At 40.3% G+C, this 25,882-nt stretch overlaps 1 protein-coding gene and 1 pseudogene across 2 annotated transcripts in view; one reads left to right on the forward strand and one right to left on the reverse strand.

Annotated features, from left to right (window-relative positions):
- The window catches only part of LOC128857021 (probable G-protein coupled receptor B0563.6), a 110,127-nt gene that overhangs the window by 59,842 nt on the left and 24,403 nt on the right, over positions 1-25,882 (reverse strand). The window lies entirely within an intron of this gene.
- On the forward strand, positions 21,539-24,139 carry LOC128857022 (larval serum protein 1 beta chain-like; annotated as a pseudogene).

Raw genomic sequence — 25,882 nt, forward strand, 5'->3', positions numbered from 1 at the left:
ATTAGGTACATTTTAGAGCCTTTGTTCTGAAAGACGGTTCCAAAACGAAGTGTGTACGAGGAGCGGGAATGTATTGAACGGACATCAACATTCAAAAGTTCGAATGATTACCAGATTTAACAAATTTCTTTCAGTCGCAAGGTTTTGCCATTTAGAGGGCTCATAAAATAGTCCCATCCAAAGCAGTAATAACTTTCTGTGAACGTTAAGTTGCGCCTGGAAAAGAGCGATACAACAACCAATTTTGGTGGCGGGAAAGATGTTAAAGTAATAATCAATACGTAAAAAAGTTCGGCCAAAAATACCTCAGAAATAGAAAAGCCTTTTGTGTTGTTACATTTCAATGGCAGTAGTGCTCTTCCTCCCAGTTAATTTTGAATATTTATGTTAACCGTGAAAGGAAGGCTACTTTTTGAGAGTTTCAGTAAGTTGGGAGTCTAAGTTCATGGACTTATAGTCCAGACTATACTCTGCGGGTGTCTTGATTAGTCCATTTACTGTAAATAGCGGATCTAGTCGCTGCTTAATTTGTGTAAACGGGAACCCCAAAGGATATTTCAGCCTTGCATCCAATTTTTCAGTACCTGCTTCAGATCTTTTCTCGCTTATTTGTCTGCTTCCGCATTTCTCGCGAAATTACTATATTCAGAGAGGCAGTAGAGATTGACACTGTGTAGAGGTGCGCTATAGTGCGGAGAAGGTTATGACATCTAGGCCAACTAAAGCCGGAGGAAAGGCACATACCTACGCTCAATTCAACCCAGTTTTATCTTAAGTTTAATAAGGGAACTGGGTCTGGATGAGGTAATTTGTTGAGGTAATGTGATAGGTAGAAGGTACAAAGGACTATGAGGTCAAAGTGCACACCTCGAAGTTATCTAATCTAATTAAAGATATTGAAGGGAGTATAGAAATTCTTGAATATATTTCGAGTTAATCGTTCGAGTAGGGGGGGAAAGGATGTTAAGTTACTACGTTCATTTTTGATCTGTTTGGGATTACTTTGTCCGACTAAGATTCCCACTCACTTCTGTTGGGGAAAATGAAAGTTGAAGCTGTGATCTAATTCTCCCGCCGAGCTATTGAAAAAGGGGACAATTGCACTCTTCAAGAAAAATGTTCCACTGACTCCTGTGAAATGGAAGTACTTATGATTCCAAATCCAATGTAAGTGCGCCAGTATGGCACCAGCGGATTTCCCGCAGGCAAAGTACTACAACTCATATGCTTATAGGCCATTCTGTATTTGTGTGAAAGTTATTGATGAAGGGAAAAATGTTTGGAGGGCCCATTTAATGCAGGAAGCATTGGGATATAAATTTGCAACAAAATCATATTGACATCTCGGCGGCGTCGATCTATGATGCGGTAATAAAGATGAATTTGCGTAAGAGCAGGGGGAGCAGTTTGCGATTACACCAGCAAAATCACAAAATATTACGAATAACAGCATTGATTTGTGAGCTAGCGGTATAGTAGTCACTGCTACTTTTATTGCCAAGCAACTGACCTTCCTCATACACACACACACACACCCGAACTTTTTGCCTACATTCTCACAAGCAATAAAAATATTCAGGGTTTCGCGGAAATTATCAACATTGATTTAGTGCTCGGAGCCACGGGAAATCGCTGCAATGACAGTTTTGGTCTAAGATAGTCACAAAGCGCGTGGCACAAGCATTAAGTGTGTTTATGATTTACGCGCCGATTGTACGTGCGTGTCTTAGTTGGCGCTGGCGTATACGCAACATAAATTTGTGTAGATAATGGAAATAAATGCGTGCTATGCGTGCAAAATTCCATAACAAAAAGAATAAACAAATTTAACCAAATTCCGTAAAAAAATTCAAAAAAATCATAAATTTTAAAAAATTTATTTATGGAATATAAATGAGTTTAAAGATGAATTTCTCATTGACAGCTGTTATTGAATTTATGTCATTAATAGAGAAGGTGAACAACGCTGATCAAAAATGACTGGGAATAAATGAAAGATGAAGGAAAAATAAATTAAAATTTATTCTTTTTCATTTAGCATACAAATTTGAATTTTTACAGTGCGGCGCCTATGACTGCTAACGGAAAAAATGTGGTGCAGAGAGTTTTTCTGATGCTTGAGGCTTAAGACTACATTTTTTACTCGCACTGCTAAGAGTCAGAGGTCGATATTTTTGAAATTAGTAAATTTTCTCAGAGCTCGCGCATTTGAAGCATTGGAAATATACAATAATATTTACTGAATTACAGATAAAACTTGTCAAATCACCATAAGCTCTTGATCGGCCCGCTAAGAATTGTTCTGATGAAGATCTCAGCGAAATCTTTAACGTTCGCTGTGACATTTAAGACAAATTAGCGTCAACAATTTTTTTCTACGTTGCAAGAAGTTTACTCTTAAAGAGAATACATCGGGAAGGCAAAGGTTCTACAAATTACTTAATTTTATTTATATAAGAGATCAGATAAATAAGGAGTCTAATGGAGGCATTTTTCTAATAGCGGCCGCCCTTCGGCAGGCAATGGCAAACCCCCGAGTGTATTTCTGCCATGAAAAGACTCATCATAAAAAATATCTGCCGTTCGGAGTCGGCTTACAACTGTAGGTCCCTCCATTTGTGGAACAACATCAAGACGCACACCACAAATAGGAGAAGGAGCTCAGCCAAACATAAACAAAGGGTGTACACTCCAATTATATATATATATAATGGAGGCTATATACATTTTTTTTGTCCGCAAAGGGAACTGAAAAATGTGTACTCTAGGGACGGACAAAAGCTAATAGAAAATAGAGTTGAGATTGAGGTACACATCTGGCATTCCCTAAGTAGCACTTAAACACCGTTTCGATACCATTTTGAGACCTCCGACAGGCAGCTTGCCCATATTCGACGGACCCATGTGTTTTTTTTAAATCAAAGAAAAGCACAATTTTTTTGATGTTGACGATAATAAACCTTTTACTTGGTTCAAGTAGATTTGTTGACATCACGTTTTGTATATGATATCTCTCAGATGGCCGCCTTGAGCCTGTACGGCGTATTGTGCCCGTTTTGCAGCATTTTCCAAAGTTTTAGCTAACATTTCGGCTGGAATAGCGGCTATTTCCACACGGATGTTATTCTTGAGCTCTTCTAAGATCTTTGGCTTATTAATATAAACCTTTGATTTTAAATATCCCCACAAGAAGAAGTCAGGTGGCGTTAAATGGGGCGAACGCGGTGGCCAGTCAAAATCGCCATTTTTCGACATCAAACGACGAGGAAACAATTTCTTCAAAAAATTGATTGTGGTGCGAGCTGTGTGTGGTGGAGCGCCGTCTTGTTGAAACCAGAACTACCTCATACGCTTTCGACGAATAATTGGCATCACAAAAGTGGTTATCATATCGCAATAACGCTCTTTCTTCTTCTTCTTCTTTTTACTTCTTTTGTTGAATGTAAATTTCAACAGTTTGGGAGCACTCGCGTGGCGATTACTGTTCCATGGTAAAAATCTGCTTGTACTGACGCTTCCAACGCGGTATGTCATTAAGCGATCTGACGTGTCTGCCAAAAGGTACAGGGTTGCCAGATGGGTCCATCAAATAAGGGAAACCCTGTACAGCCAACCGCACCTGTTGATGTAATCGAGAAAATTGATGGGACTTAGGTTGGAGCACTGCCCCAGGCTGTCGAAGACAGGGGCCCCCAGTGGCCTTAATCATCCAGCTGCCAGACCTGGATATTTACAGAAAAACTGCTCAATAGGTCTCCTTCTGTGAAAGGTTCCACAAATTCTGCAATGGTAAACTTAGTTTTCCTGCGTGGGTGCCGATCGTCCAATAACAGGTTAACACAGCTATGCATTTCGAAATTAAATAACGAATAGTTTCAAGAGCTCTCTACATCCTGCGTCTATTGTACTGGGGGCATAGGATTTTCGAAATAGCACACGAAGTAATGGAGCTCTATCTGATCTGCGCTCTCCTCAGAAATAACTTGTGCCACAGTCAATTGCCCATTGCTCTGTGAAAATCATGTCATACATATTACGTAAGTGAATATTAGTGCAGTCGATCGTTTGACCATTAGGCATACAGTGTTAAAGGAAAGATAGTGATTCATTTAGCCAACTTTTCTTTATTCGTACTGCATTCTCCATGATCATTAAAAAGGCTCAAGGGCAATCACTCCAAGTGCTCAGACTAAATTTATATGGCTTTAAGGAGATGGACTTAAGTTGTATGAGTCGAAAAAATATTCTCTAACACAAAGCACGTAAATAATAACCCAGCTGAACTTGGCAGCATGAAAACAAGCCTGTTTTTCACAAAACATTTCTGCTAAAATCTGAAGTCTCGACCACTTTAGTGTGAAACCATGGGTTGAAAAATGCATACCGATTTTCTCCCTTATCTTTAAATAAGTTTATGGGGGGTTGTTGCTGTATCGTCGCCTTTGGGCTTTGTTACGAACTTTATTATCAGATTTCATTCTAAAAGATATTTTCCCACATACTCACTTTACCAGCTAATCATTAACAAATATGATAAGTAAAAATCCCCTTTACGTGACCTTTTGACACTGGCCGATCGAACCATAAATGTATGTAGTTTAGAAAATGTAGAAACTTTATAAAAGCAAACTGAGTTGTTACATATGCACATATGTATGTTACCTACTCTTATTAAGATTTACTTGTTCGTCCGTAAAAGTACTTGTAGCATAGCGAGCGATAGCTAATCGTCCTTTTTATTGACATTGCATGCAAGTTAAGTGTTATAATCAGCGCTTAGAAATTCTATTGACCCACTGAAAAGGTTTTTAGCAACAAGCTTTAATTACGCCATTTACACCAACACAACATCAAAAGCAACAGAGAATTTGTAAAGTATGCTACAAAGGTCAGGGTACGATTACAAAGCGAACAGGCAATAAAGTGCATACACAACAAAGCCAATGTGCCAACCCTGTTGGATAACAGACTGTCTCACAACTCAGGTAGAACCAGACGATTTTGGAATTAGACCAACCCGCAACCATTACCTACTTACTTCAGGTGTTTGCTTTATGCGGTCTGCATGCACCTTTGTCTGATGGTGAGTGTGCGCACAAACTACTTACGTAGATCCATGAAAGCTTTAGACTCTATTTATTTGCCAGGAAAATTTGGTCTTATATAGACAGTCTAACAGCTTTATCCCGCTTTTCAGTGGCATATTTTTAGAATAAATGTAGTGAGAGATCTTTCAAGGGTGACTGCTTTTAGTCACTCAGTAGAAGGGTTGCCACTTTGCTGCTTTGACGTTATGTTAAATATATTCATAGACAATTCTTTTCTCATTTACTTCTACAATAATGGCCATAATAATAAAGAACCACTATCAAGAGAAGCATTTATCAAAGAAGTGTCAGATAAGGTGATAGAGCCTTGGTTACGGCGTCGCCGCCAAACACCAACTTGGAGTCGCTGCTTAAAATAGAACAGTGAAGCCATTTTAGGCGATACTTTGCCTGGTGCGCCAGCCAACCCTGAAAATCAAACCAGGAATTCTTATAACTTCTGACGTTATAAAGAAAAACTTGTGTCCATATTTATCTTGCGTTGGTTTCCTTGCGTTGGTTTCGTTAATTTATTTGATTTTTGACAGGATAGGTGATTAGCCTGCCGCTACCAGTCCTAAATTGTGGGAATGCCCACCTGTGGTTGTTTATGAACAGCGCCTTCTAACTGCTTAGAGCGCCATCTGTGTTTCACATTTTTCTGCCAGAAGAATCACACAGATGGTTGAGGACTTCGCTAAATTTCGTGTGTCTGCGTTATTACTGCGATTGCCCGATTCCTCTTGATGGCGCCACTGATGCAATGTGTAACTGTGTCCTTTTCCTTGTGTTTCGCTTGTTTTAGCATCCACAATGCAAATAATCCTTTGACTATTGTGCGGGAGTAAGGATGGAAAGGATAAGGTTTTGGGTTTTGAGGTATGCGATTTTTTTTTGTTTTGTGAGAAACAGGGAAAGTATATTAGGTAAATTTGGAAACGTGCGAGGACCGTGCTTTATGTGGGATTCGAACCCACAACCTCTTTGGTGACCTTAAAAGTAAGGCGTATCAGAGACATTTGCTTATGAAAAATGTAAACGTAAACTTAATTTATTATTCTGAAGTTAAAGTCTATGCCTGGCCTTTTCTAAGTATGGAGTTAAATGCTTTTCTACATGAAACAACATGTGAAATCAAAAGATTTTCACATCAGCAGTAAGGGGTATGTTTTACAATTTTATCGGACAAGTTAATCTTCGTTCTCTCTCTCATATATGGGCCTTTCTTGTCCCTTATAAAGAAAATAGAAAAAATGGGTGCAAAAAGTGTATGTCTGTATGTACACGGAGAGCGAATTTATGGGCTCAATATATGTAATGTTGTTAAGCTGCAGTCCCCAGAAATACAATTTTTTTACTGAGTCTTGATTTTCTACGTAGTGAGTATTCAGTGATATCCAATCGTTTGGTATTTTGAACCAGTGCTCACTTTTATTGTGGCCATAAAGACAAGGCTGTTGCATTCATCTTCCCACTTCAAGTTTGGACAAGCTGTTTGCGTAGAGGGAGCACACACCAAGCGATTTCATGACTATTACTGGGACCAACAGCGACCAATGCGTCATCTCAGCACATATCATCATCGAGTAGGTATCGATTAGTGAGAAATATTCTCGATTTGAAGAAAAACCCGGACCACAGAGAACATTTTTCGAAATATCTCAACTCGAGCACCTTCTCCCGGCACAATTTTTTATCAGAGATTTGTTTTCGTATGTAAGTAGAAAACAGGGTCCGGCCCTCGAAGCGATGTACGCGCATCAGGTGTCTGTTATTGGGCTAAATGACAGTTCAGAGTATTGCTTACAAGCGCGCGAAAGCATTTTTACTGAGAGTAAACGCGAAGAAAACAAATCAGTAATGGATTTCAAACGTCATAGTGTGATTGCATTATATTTGGCTGGAAAATCACAACCAGCGATTGTTCGTGAGCTCAGTCACCTCAAAGTGAATAAAGTTTTTGCTTATCGCACCATTACTCGTTACAATGATACTGGTAGCATCGCGAAATCTCATGGAGGTGCCCATCAAAAGACTGCAACGTCACGTGAAAGGGTGCAAAAGTGAAGAACCGACTTGGGCGAAATCCCCGACGAAGAGCTAATCAAATGGCGAGAGAACTGAAAATATCTGACCATAGCATCCGCCTTATACTTAAAAATTATCTCAAAGTCAAGACTTACAAGATCCAAAAGGCGCATGATCTCACATCAAAGCAGCAACAAGTCAGACTTGAGAGAGCGGAGGAATTGCTTCGCTTGGCCGAAAGCAATCAATTTCTGAGCATTGTGTTTTCTGACGAGCAAATTTTTCAAAGTGAGCAATTCGTTAACTCCCAAAACTCCCAAGGTTTATTTGACCGACGTTCATACGAGAATTTGAGTAATCGATTGGCCACCAGACGGCAGCACCCGCCACAGGTAGTGGTTTGTGCCGCTGTACCCGTAGGTGGGCGCTCTTCAATCGTTTTCATCGAGCCTGACGTTAAGGAAAATGCAAAATATTATCGGGTGAGTATTCTGGAGGTTGTTTTGAAACCGTGGGCAGGCAAACACTTCGGTGGCAGGCCGGACGTTTCAACAGGACTCGGCACCGTCTCACAAAGCTCGAGTGAACCAAGAATGGCTAAAAAACAACGTTCCGAACTTCATTCCGTCCACACAATGGCTCTCAAATTCACTAGATGCGAATCCGTTGGATTATTCTCTTTGGGCCATTTTGGAGAGCAAATTCCGAACTAAAAGATTCAGCAGTCTCGAGGAGCTGAAAAAACCCATTGTACGCGAGTGGGCCGAAATACCTGCAAGTTACATTCGGGCAGCTTGCGATTCGTTCCTTAACCATCTCAAGGTCATAGTCAAGGCAAAAGGTGGTCATATCGAGCAAAAGTAAATTGATACTTAGTATTATTTTCACACATTTTTTACTTTGAATTGAATAAAAGTAATTTTCCGAACTAAATTTATGGGCTTTTTAATTGATTACACTTCGATTGCTGGACACTGTAAACTAATATTTGTTAGTGTTTAATGTATTTGCTTAAAGTGTTTAAAACTTTTTCAATGAGTCTTTATTTCTGTGCAGCCCAAATACCTTATTGACCGACTTCGATCTGCAAAATCGTCGCGATCTCTTAACTAAAATAACTTTTTTTTGTATGTTTGATTAACAAATAGACAAATAAATAAGAATTTAATTAAAAGCCACGGCTGGGTTTCAGCAGTGGAGTGTTATGGTGAGCACTTGACGTGCTGGGTCCGACCACTGTGTCCTGGCTAGAAGCCAGCAGCTCGTCTTCCGAGAGTGTTTTCCCAGTTTTTGTTGTTTCAGTAGTGTTTTTGGTTATGGTTTATTCCCATTATGGGTATTTGTTTTGTCTTTCATTTATCTAGATTTTGGTTCCTCGAGTATGCACGGAAAGAAATGGTCCGGCGCGGCAGAACCGGCATACCGCGATAAGGCACTTGCTAGAACCGACCTTGCCTGGGCATCGGTTGGGTTGTATCATAGTTGTTTTCGTACTCAACTCAGTTGTTTTTCTTTCTATCTACCACTTGTGTGACTAGTCTTTTTCTGAAACCATCGCAATTTTTATTGCCTAGCCATATGCACACTTTGGCACAAACATACTCGTATGTGAACATTTTTGTGTGCGTTAAACACTTGAAAAGTAATATTCATTTGCCACGCCACTTTATATGTACATATATACTATCTGCAGTGTATGTGTGTATGTGTGCATGCAGCCGTTTTCAAGTTTGCAAGTTCAGCAAAAAGGATAAGTTGTAAGAAGTGGAATATGAGAGTGCAGGGCATTAATTGGTCTAAACTACGTACTAGTACAACAACACACATAACATACTTGCCACATTTGTAGTTGTGTTTGTTAATATTTGCATCTATGTTAGTTATGCACACATACCTATTAGTCTACATATATTTATCGGCTAATGGGCATGGCGGGTATTTCTAAGGACATTTGGTATAAATTCTTGGCAAACTTTTATGATTTCGAGGGTCTGTGTGACATTCATTGGCGTTTGATATGCTTGACATGTTGTCTCCAAGGACAATAGAAATCTTTAATCTAAATAATGAATTTAAGCTCTTCGACTTTACTACACTGTTTTTGATACAATGAGGTACTAAGGACTTAATTACTGTAATGACAGTTTTGGTAGCTTGAAAAGTTGGCGCAACGGGGATTTCGCAAGATAAATTGATGTTTTTGGTGGAAAATATGTCTTTATGTTTGAAGCTGTTGAAAAATATTTAAGAAGGCTGTGTTAACAATTATACGAAGATGAATATTTCGCCAAGTATGGCACCAAACGACACTTCTTCTTCTTGAATATTTTTGCTTTGATCACTCGCACTTTGAGTTGCTTTCATTTCCGGTTGGCTTTTGAAGTGTCTGCTACAAATATTTTACTTTCGCACTAATTCACATTCTTGCCAAAAGAGTACTTAAAAACGTATTAAAGCTGATGATTTAATTGAAATTTAAGTATTCTATGATCTAATTTTCTTTCGCTGAAATGATTTAATAATGGACAGAGAAGAAAATTGCAGACTCCTTCTCTAAGTAAAGCAGGAATGGAGCTGGAAGAGCCTGTATGGCATCAAACTGTTGCAAAACAACGATTTCAGTGCGTTTTACTGCTTTCAAATATTATTGAGTGCAAATTTACAATAAATTCTCCAGAAAGAGATGACGCTGAAACATCGGCAGTCATGCCAACTGTCAGGGTTCTTGAAAGAGTACTGCTAGCATACACGCAAATTCTCTGCTCACCTCAGGAAATCATTAACGAAAAGACAATACATCTGTGTTAAAGACTATTGTTTTGTTGTTTTTTTTTCCTTTTCACTTCTCTCAGGAGCATAGCGCCGCGACAAGTCTCTTCCACCGTACACGGTTCTGTGCTGTTGTTTTTGCATAGTCCCATGAGATGTCGGCATCTGCTAGCAGCATCGACCTTCTCCAAGTGTTTTTTGGTCGATCGCGACCTCTGTTCCCTTGCGGGTTCTAGTCCAGTGCCATTCGCGTGATGCTATCTCAACGTATGGTCTATTCATCGCTACTTTCTATATTATATAAATCAGGTTGTTTGTAGCTGTGTGACAAGTATCGAACCTTTTCTGCTCAATAAGGACTCGTCCTTAGCGGACATTGCTGTTTTCGGGAATACCTGCCCCGTTTCAAGCTGGCAGCCAGCCCTTTCTAGGCATACTGCCCGAATACTGACGAAAGCGCAGAACACGAGATTTTTTATTCCGACTGCTTCATAGAAGAACGAGCAATTCTCGAACAAGCCCTGGGCCATCAACCGGCACCCTCATACGAGATAGGTGCGCAACCAGCAATAAGTGGGAGGCCGCCCAAACGTTCGCAGCTAAACACATGAGGCGTTTCCGCAATATCAATAGGGAACGCAAGGCGATGCAGCAACAAAAGTGATGACGGACGGTTTCTTACGATCCGACGACAACCACAGCCATTTGAGTGAAACACTCACTATAATATCAAACGGAAGACAAGAAGGTAGTGGGTTAATATACCACTATTGTAATCTAATTGGGACTATCGACGGCGTTTAGCCTTCATATGTCTGCAGGAGAGAAACCTGGGCGCAGCCACCTGTGGTGTCCTTGGACATAAACCCGGTTCCTCCCAGATGTTATACCTTGGGGGTCCTAGGGTAGAATTTAGTCGAGGATTCCAATAATATCAGTGGGAGCGTGTTTCATATGCCATTGGTGGGACGGCACCTTTGAGATGTTTCTGATATTTTGGTTTAAACCTCCTTCAAAACAAAGCAACGGAACTACCGACATTACTGGAAGGAAATTAGTGACTGATGCAAACAGAAGTTGTAGCTTGATTAGGAGCAGCAAACAGTTTTTCATATTGGCCAATCCAGTAGAACAATCAGTGATGAAGAAAAGCAAGATTTTCGCGAATATGCCTCACCTTCAAAGCCTAAGTCATGGCTCGTAAGTCATGCTGTGAATTTTGTAGAATAATACAGGTTGATTAATGGAGGTGGGTAAAAGTAGTCGCGTACGCTGATGATGTGGTGTTAATGGCATCAGGACTGTGTCCCAATACGATCAGTGGGATCATTCAAAGGGCGCTAGGCGAGCTTAACTCTTGGGCTACAGGCTGTGGCCTAAGTTTAAAAGCGCGTGAAACAGAACTCATACTATTTACAACCAGATATAAGGTACGAATCTTAACTCTAGCAAATATTTACGGACAAACCCTTCTCACTTTCACCCAGTGCAAGAAAGAAGATGGGGTCTTCAACACAAGTATACATTATGGTTGTATGAGGCGGTTATACGACCAATTTTAACGAAGGAAGAAAAAAACTCATGGCCATGCGCCATGCCAGTCTATTACTGCTACAAACCCAGTATACCTCGAAGAGCACTGACTACATCGTCCCAACGGTAACATTCAATAGAAATTTTGTCACTCTCTTTCTATTTAGGAAAGAATGGAATAAGATATTCTCACTAAAAGATGCGACACTACAGTCTATACAGATGGTAGTAAAATGGATTGTGGTGTTGGAGCTGGCATATATTCCCAGAAACTTAAAATTGAAAAATCTGTGCTTCTCCCTAATATAATATTTGTAGTGTTTTCAGACGGAAGTACTGGCAATTGGGGAAGCTTGTAGGTTACTAATCGCAGATCCCTCTTTTAAGGGCAATATCGCTATTCTTTCGGAGGCACTGGATTCGGCGACAACAACCTCTAAATTGGTGGAATGAAGCAGGACTAGCCTTACCACCTTGAGCAAAAACCATAAAGTTACCTTAATCTGGGTCCATGGACATCGGAACATTGAAGGTAATGAAAAATCAGATAAACTAGCAATGGCATGAATAACGCTATTGCAGAATCGGTATTCACACCATTAAGTGCAGTTAAGTGTCCCTAAAATACCTCCAAACCGCGGATTGTAGATGGAGAGACCAGACGAAATGCAAAATAAGAAGAACGTTATGGCCCACCTACAGCCTTAAGCAATCGCCAACTTTAATAAACATGAAACGACGGAGCGCCTGGAGACTAACGGCAGTTATAACTGGCTTTTGGTCTATCGGAGAAGAAGCCGCCAAAATAGGCATTCCTCACAACACTTACACTTACACAACACAATCTTCCATTTCCTCTGCGAATGCCCTGCCCTATGGAAGGACAGAATGTTAACCCTGGGCAAACTGCTGTTCGAAAGTCTTCAACAACTATCTGGCTCAGATGTCAACAACCTGATAAGGTTCCTGAACCGCATAGACTGGATATAGTCAAGCTATAAATAACTGGTAAATAAGTTGGTAACGAGGCAACGTGGCAACAAAATGGTACAAAAGCGCTAGTTGGATTCTGGACGAATCTCCACTTAAAACAACCAACCAACCCGCTGGTTAATTAAGTGGTAGTTGTTGAAAATATTACGGGATTTTAATATAGTACGGCCGTACTTAGACTTGAAATTGTTGTAATCAACTTACGAATGTTCTGATCGATGATTTTTGATCCGGCTGAGCAGATGAGTCTGCTTATAAGAGGGCTGGGAAGTGGGGTCACTTAGGGATTTCTGTATGATTTCATCTGTTAAAATAGCCAAGCACTTGCCATATTGGAAGGTAAAGAGTTTTTTAACACTTCTTAAGTTGAGCTGCTCGCAGTGCTCAAGCTGCCAATATTCCCACTAACCCTGGCACAATCCTAACTAGCTTTTCAAACAAACAAACGTCTATAGCAGAAAATCAAATGTTAGCAAATAATATCCATGCCAGAAATTTTGAAACTTTTGAAACCTTCAATAAAAAGCTTAACATCTGTACCGTCATATGTATGTGTGTATGTGTATGTGAGTACAAAATGCATTATAAAAGTTTACATTTTTACTATTCAACTTCTTGTTTTTTCGGCACTAAGTATTTTACATACTAACAACCTACGTAAATATTTGTCTCAAACTATAACGAATAACAACGACTAACAATTGGATAACGAGCACTTTTGCTACATATTTTATTGCCACAGAAAGTGAGAGTGGCGCTGTTATTGTTTTATATGCGAAAAAACTTTTTTGGCAGCTGAAAGTTTTTCATAAGTGCCAGCACGAGTACACAGACGAAGACAAAGCTTTTCTAGCACAGCTAAACATTCGGCAATACTGACTTTCGTCAGACTAGCACTGAACTGGTCCCATACGGTGTGGTGTCAGTGCACACGTAAAATCGAGCAAATGTTTTAACTAACTGCTTTCAGAGGTAATAGGTAGAAGATACTTATAGCGGGTGATTTTTTAGCTATTATCTTTTTAAACAGTTTGTTTAAACAGCTGACGAACGTTTCGTGTTTTGTTTTACCCTCAAACATCTTCAGTTTGGTCTATAATTTAACCATGAATCGTCTTACAAACGAACAACGCTTGCAAATCATTGAATTTGAAGAAGAAAGCTTATCGCGCGCTTCTTCCATTTTATGGTCAGTTTAATCGACCCACTGATGGGTACGTATATAAGCAGAATTGTCGATTTTGGAGTGAAGATCAACCAGAAGAATTGCAAGAGGTACTAATGTATCTAGAAAAGGTCACAGTTTGGTGCGGGTTATGGTCTGGAGGTATCATTGGACCATACTTCTTCAATGATGCTGCGAATCGTAACGTAACTGTGAATGGTGAGCGCTACCGTGAAATCATATCTAACTTTTTTTGCCCAAAATGCAAGAGCTTGACTTGCATGACATGTGGTTTCAGCAAGACGGTGCCACATAACATACCACACAGCACGCGTAACAATGGACTTGTTGAGAGGCGAGTTCGGTGAACATTTTATTTCACGTTCGGGATCTGTCAATTGGCCACCCAGATCGTGCGGTATAACGCCCTTATATTATTTTTTGTGGGGCTATGTTAAAGCTCATGTCTATTCAGGCAAGCCTGCTTCAATTAACGCATTGGAAGACAACATTAAAGCATTTATATGTGAGATACCGGCCGAAACATTGGAAAGAGTATGCCAAAATTGGACCAAGCGGATGGACCATTTGAAGCGCAGTCGCGGTCAACATTTGCATGAAATAATCTTCAAACATTAGATTATATGGACTGTACCATCGATTTAAATAAAAATATTATGCATTTTTCTGAATTTTACTTGTGTTTTTTTGAAAAACTTTCTTATAGCTCTTAAAAAATCACCCTTTATAACCTCGGTCGATAATGGCTACTTGTATATCCGGCGATGAGTTTAAACTTCAAGATGGTTTCACCCGCTTGCTCTCAGACGTCTGGCTGTCATTGGATCTTTTTGACGATGTGGCTGCCGTTTTCCTTGCTAAAGCTGTAGCTTTTGGAGTTGAAGGTCTCAAGTCGACGGTTTCCGAAGGTTCTGGTCTTACTGAGACATCCCACTTCAAAGGCTGTTCCGGCTTTCGCAGGGTAGGATCATTCTGGTTCATCTTTTTCGGACTGTCTTGTTTGGAAACCTCGCATTCAACTACCGCCATACTCAAAGCATATTGTTTCTCGTATTTTCGGACGTTGTAAACGTGCTTCTTTTTTAGCGATTTATCACGTGTGGAAAGAGAACTAGCTTTTGTAATCCGATTTCCTCTTTTTCTCTCGGGTCTTTGTCCACCGCAGGTCAGAAGATAGGTTGCATTTTATACCTTCTGCCAAGTGTGGATTATACTTCCGCTCCACTGAGATCAGACGCAGACCATGGAGCTGCTCATTATGAGGCAGGCGCTTTTGGATTTACGGACGTCGATGACCTACCGGGAAGCTGCTCAGCAAGTGAGGCAAATCTTCTGGTTTCAGAAAACGGATGGACTCATACCTGTCTTTGTCTGACATCTCCAAGCTAGCCTCCATAGCTATCACAGCCCGGCCCGTCAATGTCCAGGTACAAGGAAGGGCTTACTCTAAAAAATCACAAAATAATAAATCACTATGATGAAAAACTGGCATAGAAACTCCATACGAGTATCTTTAACAAAGAGTTGTACTTAAAAAGAGATAGAGTGTAGTGCTACCATAGGCTCAATTGTGGTCAAACTCTGAAAATTGAGCCCAGCAAACACTCTTTTCGCATTTTCACGGATGGCTCCAGTACCGAGCACGGCTTCGGCTCTGGTGTCTACGTGAAATCCAGCGTGACAAAACTGCACTTTGCTCTTGGAATGCATGCATCTGTGTTTCAAGCGGAAGTGTATGGTGTTCAAGAAGCGATGAACTTTGTTGTGGAAAACCGATGGAGAGGCAGATGCAGATCTATATTTGTCTGCGGGGACAGCCAAGCTGCGCTCATGGCCTTAGACAGCCATCCAACCACATCAGGGGTAGTCGAGTCCTGTAAATCCAGACTGAAGTATGTCGGTAGACATAATAGCCTGATGCTAACATTGTTCCTGGGACACGTGAATTTCGTAGGTAACGAGATCTCTGACTCCTTAGCTAAGATGGGTTCTGAGGCCAACTTCTTTCGGATCAGGTTTGAGATCTTTAGCACTGATGTGCTAAGAAGCGATCACCATGGCTCCTTGGCACCACAAGATCTACTCAGATTTCTTCGGAGATGGGGTGAGATTTAAAGAAAATTAAAAGGGAACCCGAATGCAGTACAATGGACTTAATTGTGTCTGACTTGCTAGTTGTCCCGGCAAAAAAAAAAAATAAAAAATCATTAAATTGAGTCTAAGTACCGGCAATTAAATTGCTTATCATCAAAACAATCACTTAATAATAAAGTGCGTATACGAGATGCTCGTATACAAAACAATTATTACTCCCATCTGGAAATATGGTGAACGGCTAAAAATATCAATATTCAGCTTATACAGCGAACATCATCCAAAATATTATGAAATATAACAAATGCCGGTTGTTTTATTTCCAACGAAGCTATAAATCGTGACTTAAATGTATGCAAAATCCCAGAGATAATCACAAAATATATCACTAAACATATGTACAGTGGTCACACAATTTATTCGTACACTCACAGTTAATATACAGATACATTTGCTACTTTTGCAAAAAAAAAAAATTTTAATAAAGGGGGGTTAAGTTATAGGGGCCGGTGTTGCTTTGAATAAAATACAATTTTTTTAGAAAATTATTGTCATTTCTCTATATTGTGATAATATTGGTATAGTTCAATTACGTATTGAAGAAAATATTGGCCAAATAGCCGCCGCGCCTCGGCGGCACACCTCCATCCGAAGGTCCAAATTTTCAATGACGCTGAGGCATAATTGAGGTTCTATGCCGTTAATGTGCCGAATTATCTAATCTTTTAGCTCGTGAATTGTTGCTGGCTTATCAGCGTATACCTTTTCTTCCAAATAACCCTAAAGAAAGAAGACAAACGGTGTCGTTGACGTTTAGGTGTGGTTCACATATAACATCGGCCTTTGAAATTTAACCACCCACTTATATTTGAAATAGGTAACATTTTTTTTCAATATTTAAGGAACAAAAACTTCCAAATTCATTTCTGGAATTAGAGAACTTAAGGTAATAACGAAATAAAGCACAATTTTATTCAAATATATTTTGGTACAGAGCCATATAAAGAGTATTTTATTAAAAAATAATAGAAAAAACAAGTATTCAGTACTTTGTTGGGGCGCCTTTAGCTTTAATAACTGCTTCCAAACGTCAGTGCATACTTATCGCCAATACCCTGGTTTCATTAGCTGCGATTCTCTCCCACTTAACATTGCCTTTAATGACACCTTTGATGTTATTTTATGCTTTTTGATTCTTCTTTCTAAGAGTTCCCAGACATGCTCAATTGGGTTCAGATCCAGTGATTGAGGCGAAGTTTTGAGCTACTTACAGTGGTAAACAAGCAATTCTTGCACGAAATAAGATGAGTGTTTCGGGTCATTGTCTTGTTGGAACAAGAAGCCTCTAGCATTCAGTCCAAGTTTAACGGCACTATCATGCAAATTATTCTTCAAAATATTTAAATATAGATGTTTGTCCATTTCATCAATAAAAAACATTTTTCCTACTCCAAATGCAGCTATGCACCCTCCAACCATTGCATTTCCTCCACCATGCTTAACGATAGAAATACGATTTTTTCAGGACGTAGTCTAATACTAATTTTTTATAGATATTTTTTAGTTTTTTTTTTAAGAAAAAAAAAAATGCGAACATTTTAATTTTATGTTATTATTGACATCAAATAGTATACAAAAACAATTTTTTTTATTGACATATTTTTTTGTATTAGGGTGGCAGCAAAGTAAGCGTCTTAAAAAAGAAGATAGGTGGCTTGTCAACAGAATTTTGCCTCTTCAGGACATGTGAAAAATAACAAAATGGCGGACTTCTGAAACATACCAAGACCCAGTCACGTCCTTCATTCTGTTCTGTATTTTCTTTTCGCCTCACTTTTGGAGGGCCATGTGTTGCGAAAACATAAAATTTCGACTTATCACTGAATATGAAGTTTTCTCAAAAAGAATCTGGCTGATTTATATAGCCTTTGGCGAACTCAACGCTCTTCTTTCTGTTAATATCTGAAATGTAGGGTTGCGGCGTGCCACTCTGCTATGTGAACCAGAGTAATACAGATAGTTACGGACTGTTTGTGGCTTGTGCAAAGACTCTAGAATATTTCGGCATAGTATCGTGGAAGTTATTTTTGGATTTTGCGCGACTGATGCTGCTATTTTGCGTTCCTCACGTGAAGTCAATATTTTTCGCCTTCCGGCTTGGGGGTTATTATCTTCCCATTTACCAGTATTCACGCACGCAATTAGCAGTAGCACTTCGCACCGTAAAACGCGATTTGCCAATTGTTTTGTCGATTTCGCGCAGAGACTTTTTTTCAAGTACAATTTAATAACAATTTTATGCATTTCTAATGCTAAAAAAAAAAACAAAGCCGCCGTAGCCGAATGTCTTGGTGCATGACTACCATTCGCAATTCACAGAGGGAACGTCGGTCGAAAATCGGTGAAACACCAAAATTAAGAAAAACATTTTTCTAATAGCGGTCGCTCCTCGGCAGGCAATCGCAAACTTCGCAAAAAAAAACGCAAAATTGTATTATATTACTGCCATGAAAAAGGTCCTCATAAAAATATCTGCCGTTCGGAGTCGGCTTGGAACTGTAGGTCCCTCCATTTGTGGAACAACATCAAGACGCACACCAAGGTGTACGCGCCAATTATATATATATACTCCTGTGGGCAAAAATTAAGGTGAATTTCGTTGTTAAATTAAAAATCTTTATTTATACTTCTAAATCAATTTCATCCCCTTCAAAATAATCCCCTCTCGATGAAATACACTTATGCCAACGATTTTGCCAATCCCCGAAATATGCCAAATAGTCCATTTCCGGTACAGCCATCAGCACCTTCTTCGATTCAGCTTTTATCTCCTCAATCGACTCGAAACGTGTTCCCCGGAGTGGTCTCTTCAGTTTTGGGAATAGCCAGAAGTCACACGGAGCCAAATCAGGCGAATACGGTGATTGCGGAACGATATGCGTGGAATTTTTGGTGAAATGGTCACGAAGAACGAGTGCAGTGTGAGACGGTGCATTATCGTGATGCAAAAACCAAGAGTTGTTGGGCCATAATTCTAGTCTTTTTAGACGATTTGCCTCACGTAAACGACGCATAACGCTCAAATAATATTCCTTATTAACAGTGTATGCAGCAGGAATCTGCATAAACCCCCATTTAGTTTAAGTTATAGAAAATACTTTGTATTATTCCTACAGGCATTCTTTCTTTGTTATACCTACAGGCATTCCTTCTAAAATAACAGTAGAAACATCCGATCTCTGTAACCGTACCAAAAATTAGCATGTACATACATATAATATTGTTATCATATTTGTTTTTCCATCTGTATTTTTCGTTAAGCTAACAGTGCCTGCTTTGCAGATTTGATACTATAAATAAGGTTGCGAAAATACATTGCACCCTCTTCTACTTGGTGCGTGAACAAATCCACACATTGTTTTTCACTCGGAAAAAATAACTAACAGGATTAAGAAAATACTTAATTCCTCAAAACAAACAGTTTGACCAGGTGGAAGGAATTCATAGTGCACCACACCACGAAAATCGAAAAGAACGGTCATCATGACCTTTATTTTTGAATGACTTTGACGTGCTCTTTTCGGTCTGGCCTCGCCTTTAGCACGATATTCGCTTGATTGGTCGGTTGTTTCAGGGTCGTAAGCATAAATCCAAGTCTCATCTCCCGTAATGATGCATTTGAGCTTGTCCTGATAGTCTGAAAGCATTGTTTCACAACGCGACGACTTTTTTCCAAGAAATTGAGAGTTCTCGGTACCAAACGAGATTTGACTTTTCGTAGGCCCAAATGGTCTTTCAAAATGGTTTTCACAGATCCTTCTGATATTCCGATCACATCAGTAAGGTCTTTAACAGTCAACCGACGATTTTTGAGCACTAACTCCTTCACTTTATTGACGTGGTGGTCATCTGTTGACGTCGATGGTCGTCCGGAGCGCTCCAAGTCATCAACACGTTCTCGACCCTCTTTGAAGTCTTTGATCCACTTATAAACATTTTTCTGCGACATGGTCGAATCACCAATTGCCTGCTGCAACATGCAGCCGAAATTTCATTCCGCAAACAAAATTTGATGGCACTTTCCTGCTCAATCAAATCAGACATTGTAAAAATCGACAAATGCACTCTTGGTCGTTTGGCAAACACAAACGTAAATATATTACTGATAATGACATTCACATGAAAGTTGGCCCAGATGTTATTAACAGTGCTGCCAACTCATGAAAAAAATAACTAGAGCGAAATTTTAATCCTGCGAAGTTTGACAAATAAATTCACCTTACTGTTTGGCCACAGTAGTGTAATGCTAAATAATGCACTTCGTCCCCCAAAGGGTTTTCCAATAAGGGTTGTTATTCCCGTAAAAGATCAATGGTTTCGTTGCTTGTGCGGCACGTAGCGCCGTCTTGTTGAAAATAAACGTTGTCCAGATCAATACCATCCAATTCCGGCCATAAAAAACGTTAATCATCTTTCGATAGCGCAAACCATTCACTGTAACTGTTGTCCAATGGCTCCTCACCAAACAGTCACATGTTGAGGATAGAAAGGCTTTTCAACAATAACTCTTAGATTTTCTGAGCCCCAGATCCGACAATTTTGCTTGTTGATGAAGCCACCGAGGTGGAAATGAGCCTCATCACTCAAGATGATTTTTCGATGGAATTTCGGATTATTTTCATGCATTTCAACGACCCAATCAGCAAAGACACGACGTTGTTGATGATCGGCCGGCTTGTAAGCCTTAAGACCCAAATCTTTATGCAAAATACGGTACGCTTGTGGAATGCCTAATTCCAAAGAACGGCGAGGAATGGACAAACCTGGGTTGTCTTCAACACTTTCGGCTTCAACAGCAATATTTTCGATTTTCGGCTGTTCTTGAGCGAGTTGCACGGGTTTTATTCTTCACATCACTAACTTGTCCCAATAGCTCGAATTTTTTCACTAATTTCTGTATTGTGGTCCGACAAGGTGCTTCACGATGACCCAAAAGTGTTCGAGTTTTACGAACCGTCTCTGCCAAATTTTTACCTTTTTTATAGTGAATTTTAATAATTTCAATGCCCATTTTTATTAATGGCGTAGTTTCTAATTGTCAAATATCAAAAAATTACAGCTTCAAAAGTGACATCTACCGAAATAGCGGGATATTCCAAATAACACCTGTTATTGGAAAACCATTTATTTTGCGCAAAGCTAAAATTTTTTACGTACTACGCAGGGTGCACGAATACATTATGTGGCCAGTGTATAGATTGATTATCAGTACAGCAAAATGAACAAATGCGTAACAAATTAAACGGAGCAGAAAATATTAAACGAAGATTAAAACGACTCACAGCGACTGAATTAAGCAAACGACTTGCAGTGGAATTGAAAAAAAATCTTCTTACACTGGTGAAAGAGCACTAATATTTAATAGATTCTAATAAATAAAGGCGATAATTAAAAATTAAACAAAAAAACTCGTCTGGTTCTTGATTCTGAGTCAATAAAATATTTTCGGCCTCTGTTATCGGATGCTGTGTAGCATAGTGCTGTTTAGCACTAAAAGTCGCGCTCATAAATGTCTTATCAGTAATTGCTTCGATTTTTTTTTGTTTTTATTTTTTTTTTTTATTTTGGTTTATTTTTGGTTTTAGCTAATATACATACAGACAGATAATCAAGCATCCATATGTTCGTATAATAACAGCGATGGCCTTGACTTGTGCGGCCAAAGGCAAATGGCAGGTAATGCAATCCAGCATTAGGCTTATGATTTTTAGAAATTTGCTTTGCTGATAATAATTTCGCTATAAAATCTTCATTCACTGCAACAGTGCAGCAGTCTTTTGCAGACTCTTCGTAAACACCGATACGGAGCCAATCAAATGAAGCTGACAATTTTGCTACTCTGCAGCTGTGTGGCGGCTCTTAGCGCCAGCAATGCTGAACCCGCAAGCTCAAAAGACAACTCGCGAAAATTATTGATGCAACAGAAGTTTCTGCTCGAAGTCTTGTGGCAAGTGCAGGAACCATTGGGGCCCGCCTACTGTCAAGGCATCGAATACGCGGCTGATAAGGCGCTTTATGAGGTACTAAAATTTGCTAGTTGCTACTCAAAACCTATTGAAATGTATTAACTGTGTGCGTAAATGTTTTGTAGAAATACGACAGTGACATGAAACGCTTCGTAAAAGCAGTGCGACACCAGCGCTTGCTGCCCAGGAGTGACTTCTTCAGCGCGCTAGTGCGCACGCACCACGCACAGGCGCTGGGACTATTCAAATTATTTTATTATGCCAAAGATTGGCAGACTTTCGAGCAGAATGTGTGTTGGGCACGTGCAAATATCAATGCGGGCATGTTCGTGTACGCGCTCAATTTGGCCGTTACGCAGCGCGTGGATTGTGTGCAGCTTAGCCTGCCGCAAATCTACGAGATATTGCCACAGCATTTTTTCAACAGTCAACTGGTTAATAAGGGTATGCGCTTTAGTGAGCGACAGTGGGCACGTGAGCAGGCAGTGGTGAACGAAAACGCCAACGTCTTGCAGGACTGGCTGCCATGGCAGTGGTGGAAGTTCATGGGGCTGTCCGATGAGCGTTGGTACAAAGACGAACAAAATTCGCATGCGGAGAAGGCTACGGAATTTAATGAGGTGATTAGTGGCATCACCTAATATTGGACGCCTGTAGACTATACACGCGATATCTCGATGTTGAATCCAGAGTCAGAACTATCATACTTTTTCGAGGATGTGGATTTCAATCGCGCTTGGTATGACTTCCATCTCGAGTATGCACCGTTCCTCGATGAGCGCGAATATCCCCTATATGACAATCGTGCCGGTGAGTTGTGGATTTATTTCACACGTTTGATTATGGCACACTACAACATGGAACGCCTGTCACACGGCATGGCGCCATGGGAGGATATGCTGCTTTCACGCTCACTAGCCACAGGCTACAATCCACAATTAGTAAGCTGGAATGGCTTAACATTCTGGCAACGCTACAATAACTGGGAGTTTGAGGATTACGGTTTTCCCGAAACCATCGATTTGGTGTTGCAATTAACAGATGAAATCTATAAATTGGGCGATACTGGCGCCTATTGGCATGAGAATGGCACTTTGCTCAATTTGCATAAGCCTGAAATGCAGCAACATTTCTACAATATAATTCACGGAAATGTGAATGGTTTCGAACCGAAAGTGCACCAAACCTATTGGTATTACTCATTCATGTTTCTCGCCCAAGTCGACTATGACCAATTCAGTAAGGTTGGCCCCCATGTGTTGCTGAACCACGAGACGGCGCTACGCGATCCACTCTTCTACACGGTAATGAACTATAAAGTGCTGGATATGTGGCGAAGATATATCGTACATTTACCCGCCTACACTGCCACAGACTTAGGCGCGGATGGTATTGAGTTGGTGAGCGTTCAAATGGATCCATTGGTCACCTACTTTGAGTATGCGGATTTCGATGTGAGTAATTTGTGGAGCGCGAAAGTTAATTTGACTGACTCGCATGCCGCTATTTATGCACGCCAACAACGTCTCACGCACAAACCCTTCCGCTACACACTGCACATACAGTCGAAAACCGCAACCAAAGTTATGATTCAGTCTTTCCTCGCTCCTAAATACAATGAAAGGGACGAGTTGATATCGCTTGCGAAAAATCGCGCAAATTTCCAAAACCTTGACAACTTTGTGGTTGATTTGCAAGTCGGCGACAATGCGGTAATGCGTCCGGAAAAATACGCTTTACCTGCGTCCAGACGCTGGTCCTTTAGTGAAATGTTTTTCATTATCGAGCACTGTTTGGAAAATGGTCTGGAATACCCAACGCACTTAAAACAACCTCAAAGCAGCTATTTTCGACGTTTGGATGTACCAAAGGGTAGACCTGAGGGTTTCCCCGTGGTACTTTTCTTCCTCGTTAGTCCGTATAGCGATGAGTCCCCAAGAGTATCCCACAGTTATCCTTTCGATCGTATGATTGAGAGCGAATCTGCCTTCCACGTACCGAATGCGCATTTCAAAGATGCGATGATCTATCACGTGGACCATAAGAAAAATGTCGAAGAATATGTGGTGCTCTATGAGAATTATGGAAAATTCGATGAGAACTACTGGAAAGTAGATTAAGTGTAAGTGTAAAATTATTGTTGAAGAGGCCAGTTGAATAAATGTTATTTCTAGAGAAATTGACTATCAACAGATCAACAAGATCGTTTAGCGGCATGTCAAAAAACACAAACTTTTTCATTGAGAGTAGAGCGATAAGATTCTAATGGGCATTTGAACTGTTGGTAGTGGTGAGTACTGGGCGGATCTCTGTCACATATAGGCTTATTAGTATAAGGGGACTTGACGCTGCGACCTGAATGATCTACATATAATGCCCACTTCATGGACTCAAGAGATTTCACTGAACCCAAGTTATAATATGTTGAATAAGTTTAATAAAAAAATAATTAGAAAAATAAGTGCCCGCCTTCTGTTAGGTGTTTGGCCGAGCTCCTGTTCGCATTTCCGGTCTGCGTGTTGATGCTGTTCCACAAACGGAAGCACCTGTAGTCTTAAGACGCCTCCGAATGTCAGATATTTTTTATGAGGAGCTTTTTCATGGCTGAAATACACTCGGAGCTTTGCCATTGCCTGATGAGGGGCGACCGCTATTATTAGGTTGGGGAATAAGCTCGTAGCGTTTTTGCCGAAGACTTTTTTTAAACAAAAAACAGTAATTATATCAATAAGTTAATCAATTATATATTCGTCGTTGCTGTTTACAATCACTTCTAACTTTCGAAAAATTTCTGAGGTCGTTTTGCCAAAAATCGCCCGGTCTGGAGTCAAAGAAGTTGTTGAGCCAGTTTTTAAGGACCTATTTGTTATCGAAGGTAGCCATTCACGCGCTTCATATGGTTTGACAGGGAGCGGAAAAGATGGTAATCGAACGGTGCAAGGCCCGGAGAATACGGCGGATGGTGAAAGGCCTTCATTCGAGCTCTTGGAGAGCGGCTTTGACGACTTGTTCAGCCTGGTGTTGACTGTTTTGACCATGTCGACCAGGTTTTTCCAGTCGAATAGCTTCATTCACGCGGTGTAGTTTGGCAATGGAGGGCTCCTTGTTGACCGTGGCCTTCTTTTCGAGCGTTTCTCAGTGCACCATGCGTTTCCAGTCCCACTAAACAAATATGATGGTCTTCTTTGGACGAAGATCCGGATTGAATCTCCTTTCCTTTCCACCCTCTCCTTTCCTTGCTTCGTATTGATGTACAAGCACCTCTTCTCATCTCCCGTTACGATACGGTACAAAAAGCGCTATTTATGGTCGCTTCTCAGCATGGTCTTCCTTGCTCGATGGCGGGGGAGATGCTGAGAAGCGACTTTCTATTTTTTTTTCATTGAGCTCGTGAGGCATCCGGGCTCCCAATTTTTCGGTAAGTCCCATTGAGTGAAGGTGACTGAGAATAGTTTTAAGAGCTAGCTTCATTTTTTCTGCCAATCCAAGACAGGTTTGGTAACCGTTCCCTTCAAAAGTGATTGGAGATGTTCTTTATGGAATTCAGAAGGCTTTCCGCCACGGGACGTTTCATCGACAGCAAAGCCGCCATTTTTGAACTTTGCAAACTATTTCCGTGCTGCTGTAGACTATCCTACCTATAACTCCTTCTGCATACACGTTGCAAATGTCCGGGGCTGCTTCGACAGCTTCTTGACCTCGATGAAAAGCTAATATGATCAGGTGTCGAAACTATTGATTTTTGTCTCCGCCGATTTCCATTTTTAAGCCTAACAACTAGTAAAATTTTAAATAACTCAAGAAAACAATTAACATAGTTTTGTAAAGCAGAAAGAGTTCTATCGAATGAATACTTACACTTTGCCAAAAAGCAAAAACCCTTTTTTCTTCTTCATTTTGGTGTTCCATGCACCGAGTTCCGAACCTACGTACTCCGAATGGCACTAACACACCAACTTATTCGGCTACGACGGCCACCTGTTGCCCTATTTTATTGAGTTTTATTTAGCTTTTTAGACCCTGTCGACGTTTACCTGATTAATTTTGGCAAACGAAAATTCAGTCAGCATAACTCAATAGCGCTCGCCATTCACCGTAAGGCCCTTTCCTTCCTCATTTGGAAAGCTTATTTCGAAAGAAATAAGGGCGATTAATTCCGCCAGTGC

Source organism: Anastrepha ludens, chromosome 3 (assembly GCF_028408465.1).
Source record: "Anastrepha ludens isolate Willacy chromosome 3, idAnaLude1.1, whole genome shotgun sequence".
NCBI classification, from domain to species: Eukaryota; Metazoa; Arthropoda; class Insecta; order Diptera; family Tephritidae; genus Anastrepha; species Anastrepha ludens.